Genomic DNA, 12,106 nt, shown 5'->3' with positions numbered 1-12,106 from the left:
TGCTGCAGCAGCTCTGGTGCCCGAGTGTTGCACGTTTGTGTGGCTCCCCACACCATTGTAAATGCCTCTGTACCAGTGTAAATGCCCCTGATGCTGGCATCAGTGGCAATTACACCAGAGCCAAGGTCTTGCCACCTCATGAGAAGTCTCTGGCCACTCTTCAGGACTGCACTGTTGGGCTCTCTGTATCAGGCACAGGGCACGCACATGAACTGGTGTTATATTTACAATGATAGAAACAGGCAAGCCTCTCCCTGGTTGTAGATGTTAACCTTGTCTTGGCTTTGCTTTTAACTATGGTGTAAAATGTCACCTATCATTTCGTAATTATGCATTATTTCATCAACACACCTAACAAAATTCAAAACAATCTTAACCCATAATAAAAAATATCCTAGACTTCAGCAAGGCTGAACAGACACCATCTCACAGCCCCAGTGAACATTCAAGTATTGTTCACATCTGTAAAAGTAAATCTAAGGGCAAATTCTGTTTTCATAAGACACAGAAAAATCAGCTTTTGTCTCACATAAAAGCACAACAATGTGTTACTCTTCCACATCATAAATACAGAAATGCTAACATTATTGAACATTCAGAAATAGGATTCTTATAATTTTCTAGCATGAAACAAGACAATAGTGTTCTATGACCCCTGGGAGAACCTGGGTGCCATATTTCTCTAAAGCAAAGATGGGAACCAATGGTTTCATATCTAAGAATACTACAGTTCCAATTAACATAAGGATGAAAAACGTTAGTTTTTCTTGTTACATATAACTTTAAACATAACCATGTGTTCAAAAACAATTCCTTAAGAGAAAAAAGATCATTTGTACACATTTAAATCCTGCCTTTCCCTGAATAATCGAGTGCATAATCACACCAATGCATAATCACACCAATGTGATATAAAATTCAGTAAAAATTACAATATTTAAAAACAATAGTCAATAATAGCTTATGAAGTCATACATAAAAAATCAAATGGCATAGCGATTAAAGTGTCAGGTTCATTCTGCACATGCAGAATAATGCACTTTCAAACTGCTTTCAATGCTCTTTGAAGCTGTGCAGAATGGCAAAATCCACTTGCAAACAGTTGTGAAAGTGGTTTGAAAACGCATTATTTTGCATGTGCGGAAGGGGCCTCAGACAGGTTTTGGGAAATTCAGGTTTGCCTCTTCACTCTGCCATGGAAAGCTTGGGCCAATTACATGGTCAGCTTAATTTATCTCACAAGTGGTTATTGCAGGCAGAGAGAATGTTGGAAACTGCTTTGGGTCCTTACTGGGGAGAAAAGCAGGGTATGAACAGTAAAATAAATAAAGTTTACTAAAGTTTGTGCCATCAAGTCATAACTTGACAACCCCATGGGGTTTTAAGGCAAAAGATGCTAAGAGGTAGCCTCATCACCTGCCTCCATGTCATCATGACCCTGCTATTTCTTGGAAGTTGCCCATCTAAATTCTAACCAGGGCTGATCTCACTTAGCTTGTGAGATCAACAACAGTCAGTTAGCCCTAGAGCTACCAGCATACAAATACACAAATGTAATTTTACTCAGGGCTTTTTGTATATGTTTGATACTTACCAGTACTGAATAGCAGCACCTTTTTCTGGGGCTGTCCTGAGAGGCAAATTGTTAGAAATTGGCACAGCCTTCTTATATGAATACTGGCACTGTTTTTGAAACAAAAAGCTCTGATTCTACTAACAAAAAGCCTTTTGGGAAAAAAAGCAGCTCTGCTGTGTCTTCTTAAAAAATTAAAAGGAGGGAGGAGCTCTCTGGATTTCCTTTGGCAATCCTTTCCAGAGTGTTTGATAATGAATCTGGGTTGAAGACAGTCATATAATTCTGTGAGATCGCATAGTGATCAAAGGGCTTTGTTTTGGATCCAGCAATCTGCCAGTATAAGACAAACACTGATGGTCATGGGTCTTCTGCACTTTCCTCTCCCTCCACCACTTCTGACTTTAAGAAAGTTGATTCCCAGGGTTGTGTGGCTCACATAGAATGAAGCCATGCAGTGTGGTGGACTACAGTGTTGAGAAGGAACGCGACAAATTTATCCTTCCTTCCTTTTCCAGTGGTGCACTGGTCTCTTCCCAGAATGGAGCTCTGCTGACTGAGGAGAAGGTGATTTAACCTTCCTGATCCTCATTTCGGTCCACTAACCTGTATGGTTCTTACTCCACATGAATTTTGAAACTCTGGGGATCAACTTCCCCAGGGTTAAAGGAACTGTTGGGAGCAGGGAAAGAAAAACAGAAAGGATTTATAACCAATGATGAAGAATTGATATTTTCCAAACAGTGTAGAAAGCTGTTTCTCCATAATGATAATCTATTCAGACACAAAGCTTCTCAGCTTGTTCAATTTACTCATGGTTTTCTTGGGAGTTGCTTCACAAGTTTTGGAACTGGTTTGGGCATGGCTTTTCAGCACATCTGCGCCCCCTCTGCATTTTTACAATTGTGGAGTCAGTTTATTTTCTTCTGCATGTGCCTTAAATCACGCCCCGTTATCCAACTTCAGCCCACCTCAGATGTTATGGACTCAGCAGTTCCCATCATCCCATGCCTTGTATTCTTAGCATGGGATGATGAGAACCGCAGTCCACCGAACATCTCCGCTAACTGTCCCTCAAATAATCAGGGACTTTCTAAAAGAGGATGCTATTATCATTGGTGGGGTCACAACACTTCCCCTTTTACTTTTTGTACATGCTTATATCAATATAGTAAAATCATGGCTGCATTTTTTAAAAGGCACTAAAATATCAATATATTCCTGTAAAAATAGTTCAAGCAGGTTTTCGGAATTCTCAGCTTTCATCTCTTTTTAAAAAATGTTAATCTCTAGCCCTTTCCATCAAAGAAAAAGACATATGTTCATTAGGGAACAGGATAAAGAAACATTATACGTGAAGAAAAAGGCTACTTCCAGAAAAAAAAACAGGGTAAAAGTGGTGGTAAAAGAAATGGGAAAAATACACATAAACAAAATGAGGGGAAAACTAAATACAAAGAAGTGTTTGCAGAAAACAGGGGATAAATCACAGGAGTCTGGGACCAGAACTGATGGTAAAAAACATGTAGAGAAGCCCATATTGTCATCCATGAATATTCTGAATTATTTCAGAGTAATTTTAAAGTGGAAATGGATACAAGTAATACTTGATGTATACAGACAGTCAAAAAAATCAAAATCAGTTTGTAACCTGAGGGGAAAAATACATTTCTCTGTAGCTCCATGCTATGCTTATTCATTTTGATTTGTTATAATGGTACACATTATCAGCCACATTGCCCAACCAGGACAAACTGGGAGGACTGTGCTGCCTTGTACTGGAGGGCAGAAGAAAGGAAGGAGGGGATCTATTTCAACCAACAGAGGGGGGTGGTGGGAAGAAGGAACAGACTCACTGCAGCTCCTGCCTGGCTCACACCCACCTATGTTGTGTGGGACAGGGTCCACTACCTCACAGTGGCAGCTCCTGTCTACCTCATTCAGGGTGAGGCTGCCAGCTCGCAGTGGTGGTAGCTCATACCTATCTCAGAAGAGGCCACCTTAAGGTCCACCCCCCCCCCTCGGTGTGCACCCAGTGCAAGGCGTACCCCCCCTATCCCCTGGTAGCTCTGCCTCTGTCCATGCCTGTCAGAACTGGAATATGATCCCCTCATCCTCCCCACTCAGGCACATGGCTTCCCCTGATCAACCAGCCCCCAACCTTAAATAACAGACCTCCAGATGTCACACCATTTCACAGCACTAGCCAGCAGGCAGGAGGAATCATTCATCTCCCACCTGGAAGGAGGATGAAGGAACTCATTCCCATCTCCCATCCAGGAGTACAATCTGCTCTTCTCTCTTCTCAGGCTACCCTCTCACAGAAATTACCTCTCCAAAGCACAATTAGCTCATCATCCTGTTCTATGGTGCTTCTTTGATGGAAACTAAAACACCTACAGGAAGAATCAGGGTGTTTACATTGCACTTGTAATTAAAATTGCCAACTTTGGATTGGGAAATTCCTGGATATTTGGAAATGGACCCAGGGGAGGATTCAGAGAAGGGGTTGACTTCAGCAGGGCATAATGCTGTAGACTCCACCCTCCAAAGTAGCCATTTCCTCCAGGGGGAACTGATCTCTGTGGTTTGGAGACCAGTTGTAACTTCAGGTGATCTTCAGGCCCCACCTGGAGATTAGCAAACCCAGCTACAGCTCCCAAGTCACAACGCCATAGCAAAGTGAAAATAAATGTATATTAATCATTTGAGGCCTAGAGGGAGGAAATGTAAAGCCTATCTATTTCATAACAATTTTAGTACTTACATTTTGGTTTGGGCCATTGGATTTACTGTCGATTTTAAAATATATATTTTTATTTGTACTGCTAACTTTTCTGTTTAATAACTTTTAAATTGTTGTGCCATCATGACATTAACTTTCACTGAGCACTTTCCCGAGCACTTATGGAACAGCAAGGCACCTCTGGGTTGTGGCTACCAATTGTACTGAGGAAGTGAGAGCAGGAAGGGGCCAATCATTCTCTCTCACCTTACCCTAACTGACAAGATTTGGAAATAAAATAGGCCTATGAGCAGAGGTGGGATCCAACCAGTTCTCACCACTTCTCTAGAAGTGGTTACTAATTTTTTCTGAGTGCCAAGAAGGAGTTACTAAAGCAACCTCCCTGCCCAATAGGGACTGGATGTGCGTGTGTGCGGCGGAGCCACTGTTTGAATCCTACCACCATAGGAACCTGTTATTAAAATTTTTGGATCCCACCACTGCCTATGAGGCTATGCAGTCTGCCCTCAGCTCTCTGGATAATAATTTAATGATCATGTACTTAGCTATATTTAACAATCTCTCTCAGAATATCCTGAACTATTTCTTTTGTTGATGAGATTTTCTAAAATTATACTGGAAGCCATACAGTTCTGGCTTGCGCCCATTTTCAACAGGGCTTATCACTTGGTGCTACAAGCTGTTATCAGATAACCCTGTGCTCAAACACAAATACTGCTGCTATCAAGCACCGACAGACCATCTCCTGGCAATTATTCTAAGACACAGAAGCAAACACAATGTGAAAGGAATATTAATAAACTCAAGGAAACTGGCATAGAATATTATTAAGAACAGATTTCAGATGTGTTAAGACAGAGGAAAAGGAAACAACTTTCTACCTTAACAAAATCAGAAGAAGAAATATATGCAGATAGATCCTGTGTTTTGCCTCACTGAGATGCTACCCTAAGTAGGCAGTCTTCACACATGTCATTAATGGCCAAAAGACCAATATTTATACCCCCCAATGGGTCCTGAGGTGGTATGAAGGAAGCTGGCAGGAAAGCCAGAGACAACATTGATTGCTTTTGGGGGATTTCAACAAAAAAGTAGGAGGGTCTTGATGATTCATCAGGACCCAAAAGAATGCCTGGGCTACTCTCTTGAAAACTGACTGATTGCTGGTATGGGTGCAGATAGGGTAAGAAATGGTCTGCTTAGAGTGCTGAATATTAACCTTAGCATGACACAATACACAGTAGGTAGCCCCATTGTTCAACCAGGCACACCTTAGGACCATGGGAAAAGTTAAGTGACCTTCCTTCCTGCCCAAGCTTGACACCAGATGGATTCCAAAACTCCCTCTGAGAGGCATCCATTTTTGGGGGAGCAGTGTCTGGCTTGTGGAACTTCACTCATGGGGTGGATTTTGTACTCCGCCATACCCCTAAAATGCTGCCCGAGGTTCAGGGGAATAGAGGTGGGAGTGTTGCATGTTGAGGGGAAATTGGAAAATTCTGCACTCCTCCACCGGTGGAAGTGTTTTTCCACAAGAAAGAAAGAAAGAAAGAAAGAAAGAAAGAAAGAAAGAAAGAAAGAAAGAAAGAAAGAAAGAAAGAAAGAAAGAAAGAAAGAAAGAAAGAAAGAAAGAAAGAAAGAATCCCAGAGCTGAGCCTTTACATGTGCAAGAAGTAACGTATTACCATCAGCTTTGTTGCAAGAGAGACAGTTGAAAATTCCCCTTCATGAGAGAATTTGAATATGTAGAATCTCTCGAGCATCTGTTTTTGTACTCTCCTCTCTATGATACAACTAGACTAAATCTTTTGCAACTGGTTCTGACAAAGAAAAAAAGTTTGTTGGACCCACAAAAAATCTTATACCTGTTGAATAATGAAGTTGATAATACAACTGAGACAACAGTGAAATTTCTATGTCTTGCCATTGAAATGTGTTTACAAATGTAGAGTAAGACTTCTATAGTTCTGTAGCCAATTGTTAAGATCTATTATATTATATATGGATATTCTTCTTTTTGTCTGTCTTTTACGCTGATAAAGGTTGCCGACTTCAATACATACTGCTATTTGAAACTTTTTTATTTTATTCATGGCCTAGATCTTATTCTCTGCAATCCACTGAAACAACTTTTTCTATGTCCTGTTTGAAATCTGAAATAGTGACCTTTGCATTTGTGCGTGTGAGCTATTTGTAGCAAGGTTAAGTTGCTACAGGCAAGTATGGATTGCCAGTCAGAAAGCTGCAGCTCCCAGCTTCTGTTCATTATCCTCAAGTCCCCTAAGAGAAGCCATGCTTGTAAGAAATCTCAGATACTGTCATCTCCAATTTTCAGTCTTCCAGATTTGTTTGATCAAATGATGTGTTACACAGTGCAACTAGAACAGTACCTACCATTTGAACAGTATAAGTTTGCCCTTATATAACTCATGTATTATTTCTACTTTCCCCCTCCTATTACAGAATTTAGATTTGTGTAACCAATTTGCAAACTGGTTTATAGTGGCATTGCCAAATGATAGTCCATAGCTTACAAATGGCAGATTTTCTACCATGAGTGACAGATTTGTCACTTAACACAGATTTTTCAGTGAAAAACAAGAAGAATCTGAACATCGTTAGGAAATAACAAAGTGATCTATATAGAGGACAGCTTTTTTGCAATATGTACAAAGCAAAAGATTTCCATTTATGGAATGTAAAAGCGCATTCTAAGTGGCATAGCCAAGATAGCGTCAAGTTTTTTGCCGTGATAAGACTTGAAGCAGGAAGCCATGAGAGGTCAGGAAGGAAGTACTATCAGGCCGGAGAGAGGGACTGAAAATTAAAGAGAGCAGCACAGGCCCTTGGACTCAGGCTGCATAACAACTACACTATTTTTCTAAGATAAAGTTACAAATATAAAATCCACACAGCTGTCACTCACTGCTGCTGAAACTATTCTATTTTGCTACACTTGTTGTGCCTCAGTGAGCTCTGCCAGAAGTGCAATGAAAACACAGTTCCTCCAGCATCAGCTCTAGGAAGCAAAGCAGTTTGTTTATGGCAATTCAGGCTGACCTTGAACATACTGAAGGAAATGGATTTAATACTAAAATTGCTCCATTATGCCACAGCTGAACAGCTCAACTTTTGATGGCCCATTTCCAGCAACCACCTGCTTGTCCATGGAACACGGCCTAATGGGAAATATATCATGGCAAGGAGAGAAAAGGAAAGTTTTTCCTGATCTCTTCTTATACTAAAGAGTTACAAAAAATTGGTACAACCTGACTTTAGAAAAGTTAAAAAGCAGTATAGCAACTTTGACCTTTTCAAAATGAACTCTCCTTGGAAAACATTGTTCTAACCTTTTCAAGACTATAACTTTCACCCTTTGAATATTTTAATAATCCTTATTTCTGGAGCTTTTCCAACATATATTTTGCTGATTATCAGAACTATGAGCAGGTTGCATGAATATTCTAATGGAATAAAGATATTTATCAGCCCAAATTTTGAGATTAATTCAGTTGGACCTGACAATGCTACAATGTAGGTCAATTATGTCATGAGAGATCGATGATGTCACATTAAATATAAGCATTAATAGTGGTACTTCCACAATACACTAGAAAGTGTATCACTTGTGTATGAATGTGGATAACAAGCATATGGCTTTGAAGAGTCAGGCCATTCATCAAACTAAATTAAAAAATGGGAATTGTCTTAATGTAAAATGTAGCTGATCTGCTATCACTGGATTATTGCCTCCAATTTATATGTGTTTTAGTTACACAAGCAGCTATGCATAGTCTGGCATATCATTAACTATCCAGGGAAATTGATTTACTGACTCCCTTATAATAATATTATGAGTTGAGGGAATGTGATGAGCCATGGTATCTTCTAGGGCAGTGGTTTTCAACCTGCGGGTCGCAATCCCTTTTGGGGGTCGAACGACCCTTTCACAGGGGTTGCCTAAGACTGTCTGCATCGGTGTTTTCAATCTGTAAAATGGATAAATGTTAGGGTTGGGGGTCACCACAACATGAGGAACTGTATTAAAGGGTCACCGCATTAGGAAGGTTGAGAACCACTGTTCTAGAGTTTCAAGCGCTTTCCAGCATCCTGTTTCCTTGAAAGTGATAGTTCCAGAGGTAACTATCTTCCAGACTACAGAGATAGTTCCCCTGTAGAAACTGGCATCTTTGGAGGGCAGACATCATGGCATTAAACCCTGTGGAGGTGTCTCCCCTCTCCAAACCCCATCTTCCCCAGTTTCCACCCTCAGATCTCCAGTAATTTCCCAACTTAGATCTGGCAACACAAAATGGACATAAAACCCTACAGGCTTGTCTGAATTGTGGACTCTTGTATTTGATGAATAATGACCTCTTAAATTTTGAATGATTGATTCTGCACGCTTTGTAAAGTGCAGATTCTTGATGATATACAAGTTTGAATACATTTTTCTATGTGAGATTGATTTTTGTGCTTGCGCTATATGTAATATACTGGTTCACATTTATTAAACGCTTGTAACATTTCTGGCACGGATGAAATGTAGAACATTTATTGTAGCCTGGGGATAGATTGCTCTGTATGCGTGTGCAAAGTGTCATTGAGTCATGGCCAACTTATAGACACCCCAATAAGGGGCTTTCAAGACAGGTGAGTAGCATAAATGGTTTGCCATTTCCTTCATCTGCAGGGTCTTTCTTGGTGATACCACATCCCAACCCTGCTTCACTTCAGGAATCTGATGAGATTGAGCTATACCATACCACCTTTCCTCCCTGTAAAGGATAGCACTATTTAATCAGATATTTATTGAGAAGGAGCCTGATTCCTTCTGTCTAAAAATTTAAGTATTACTGAGCAAATGTCAAAATTGCAAGATTGTTAGTTTTGCATGCTGCCTGCCTTTTACGTATCATTCAGTTACACTCTGTCTCTTTGAAATTACCCTTCAACTAACAATTGAATAAGTCACTTTTCATTGTCTGCCTTGGACTGTTGTACAGTAGTGCCAATTGCTGTTAAACAGTGACTACGTATGAGCTGTGGATGGCTGCATTTAAGAGGAAAATGAAGTCATCTCAGTTTGAAGGTCCAAGCAAAGGGGTAAATGGAATACTAAAAATCAGCTATGTTCAAAATTAGTATTATGGTGGCGAATTACCGGTATTTATATTTCACTTTTCAAACCTGTTGTAATGGATTTAAGGCCATTGTATGGTAAGGAGATAATGAATCTTCACACAACCTCATTAATTCCCTTTGTTTGCCCTCTTTCACTCTATCCCAGGTTTCAGGCCTGCACTGCCAGTTCCCATTTCAAGGAGAAGCTTGCAATTTAGCTGCAGCAACTTTTAAGAGCTAGGCAAGCCTCAAAGTCTCACTAGCTGTGCAGATCTGTTCTTAGCAATTTGCGCTACGAAGTGGCCCCTCCAGAGGACTGTCAGGGAGTCCCAGATTTCAGAAGAGAGATATTGTAAGCCTAGCTTTGCTGGATTTTTCATTGTTATGTAACCACCCCTTGCTTATAACATCTTGTTAAATCTTAATAAACACAGTTGTAATCACAAGTTATTTATTCTCTTCATTCTATGAACCTGAGAGCAGCCTGACAGATCCTGATTCCAAAGAAAGACACTCATGTATTAGTTCAAGCCACTATGAGTATGTTCCTCTAGCATGTTTATACACTATACTTTATTTTGTCTCTGGTTTGCAGCCCATCTGGGTTTTTTTGCGGAGTGTGGGAGGCGAAGAGTTAATGGACAAGTTTATACAAAAGCAGGAGCCTTTGTGGGCATACTAAAAAATCAGGATTTAGGATCTATTTGCCACCCGAGGGTGGGACTGCTACTGCTCAGAGTCCCAAACCAAAATTAACGACAAAGAACTCTAGACTGTGGGTTAAAACTTGGCGTGGCACCATTGATGAAGGAGCGGCCCAGGGTGGGTAGAAGCCTTATAAGGCTCCCGCCCGCCCCTCCTGCTGACATCATGATGCTGCGCCAGCATCATGATGTGGATGCTCATAATGGGCATGGCCAACCACCTGCCTTCTGCCCTGCTAAGGGCAGGCAGGGTAGGGCCTCTTGGCAGACCCCTTCACAGGCAGCAATGGCAGGCCCTGGTGATTCAGGACCACCCTTTAATGTACATTATTTTAAAAATGCTTTTAAAATATTCTGACAAAAAGATTTTAAAGAATGTTAATTAACAGGATGCAATCTACACTGTTTAAAAAGCTATTTTTGAAATTGCCATTTGAAATGTTTGAAAACTCATCAGTTCATTGGTCTAGTCCAGTATGGTTTGCTGTAACGGTCAGCAGCCCTTCAACCATGTAATTCAGAATCCCAATATACCACCATCCCAAGAGCACTATGCTCTGCAAATAACAATGGACTGCTGATCCCTGTCCCAAAGATTGTCCTCAACCAGAGCCTGAGCATTTTTGACTCTGGCCCCAGTCCAGTGGAACACGCTGTCTAATGAGAGCAGTTCAGCAAGGCCTACAAGATGGAGCTGTTCTGCCTGACAGTGATAATGGTATCATCTTAGTTTGGATTTATAGAAGAGTTTGGATTTATATCCCCCCTTTCTCTCCTGCAGGAGACTCAAAAGGGCTTACATTCTCCTTGCCCTTCCCCACTCACAACAAACACCCTGTGAGGTAGGTGGGGCTGAGAGAGCTCCAAGAAGCTGTGACTACCCCAACGTCACCCAGCTGGCATGTGTGGGAGTGCACAGGCTAATCTGAATTCCCCAGATAAGCCTCCACAGCTCAGGCGGCAGAGCGGGGAATCAAACCTGGTTCCTCCAGTTTAGATACATGAGCTCTTAACCTCCTACGCCACTGCTGGCCTCCTTTCCCCTTTCTCTTCCCCTATTACCTGTCCTTCTTTGTTCTTTGTTGTTAAGGTTGAACAAGTATTAACATCTTAATTTCTGAGTTATCCCATCTTTTGCTGAGTTTCTATCTTAGGGTGCCTTGAATAATTATTATACCATTTTAGTGTTTTTACTGGGATTGAATGTTGTAAATTGCTCTGAGCCTGTTGTAACAGAGGACAGTGGTCTAAAAATTCAGTAAACAAAGAAAATTACCTCCACAGCTTGAGAAGATTAACCTGTCTCATGCAAGACTCTGTGTCCAAGGCAGTGGGGAGAATAATGACTGAGGAGCTCCTTTTGCCAGGAATGGAGGGAAGGACCCTGGGAGAACACACAGTTGTACATTCACAGAAAGCTTTCCCGTCATCTCCCCAGTCATTAACTGGGGGAAAGCACTCACCAGAAACCAAAGTGATGGACTTGAACCCCACCAAGAAGGAAGCTGGCAACAAAGCAAAGTTCACCTTCTCTATTTCTTTCTCCATCTTCCCACATCTACATTCACTCTTTCCCATTCTTTCCCATTCCTCCCACATGCCTCCTTTCACTGGTTCTCACACACATTCTCTCTCTCTCTCTCTCTCTCTCTCTCTCTCTCTCTCTCTCTCTCTGGCTGATTATACACTGCTGCTCTCCTGTGCAGCAAGGAAACATTTCCTTTGCAGCAGAGATTCCTGTATAGATGCACTTACACTTACTGCGCTGAAGATCCTGAAAGCACTGCGGTTAGTGAGAACAGGGAAACCCCAATGTTTTCCCTTGCTTTGTGGGTTCTCCTCCTTCTGGTCTCCCCCCCTCTAAACTCCTTGTTCCCTGCTTTGTGAGGGAAGGACAAAGAGAGGATGGTCAGAGGGACAAAGGAAGTAAGAGAAGAGTGGGAGGTGGCAGCAGCAGGC

General features: G+C 41.3%; 1 long non-coding RNA gene across 1 annotated transcript in view; it reads right to left on the bottom strand.

The window, feature by feature from the left end:
* LOC125438787 overlaps positions 1-11,476 on the bottom strand; it is a 38,066-nt gene extending 26,590 nt beyond the window's left edge. Inside the window, exon 1 of the long non-coding RNA XR_007245405.1 lies at positions 11,424-11,476. This is a non-coding gene — a long non-coding RNA (uncharacterized LOC125438787). The remainder of the gene's footprint in view (positions 1-11,423) is intronic.
* Between the last annotated feature and the right edge of the window lie 630 nt (positions 11,477-12,106).

The sequence above is a fragment of the Sphaerodactylus townsendi genome, linkage group LG09 (genome assembly GCF_021028975.2).
Source record: "Sphaerodactylus townsendi isolate TG3544 linkage group LG09, MPM_Stown_v2.3, whole genome shotgun sequence".
Taxonomy (NCBI): Eukaryota; Metazoa; Chordata; class Lepidosauria; order Squamata; family Sphaerodactylidae; genus Sphaerodactylus; species Sphaerodactylus townsendi.
Note: the sequence above shows the minus strand (reverse complement) of the source record. Positions and strands in the feature narration are given on the sequence as shown.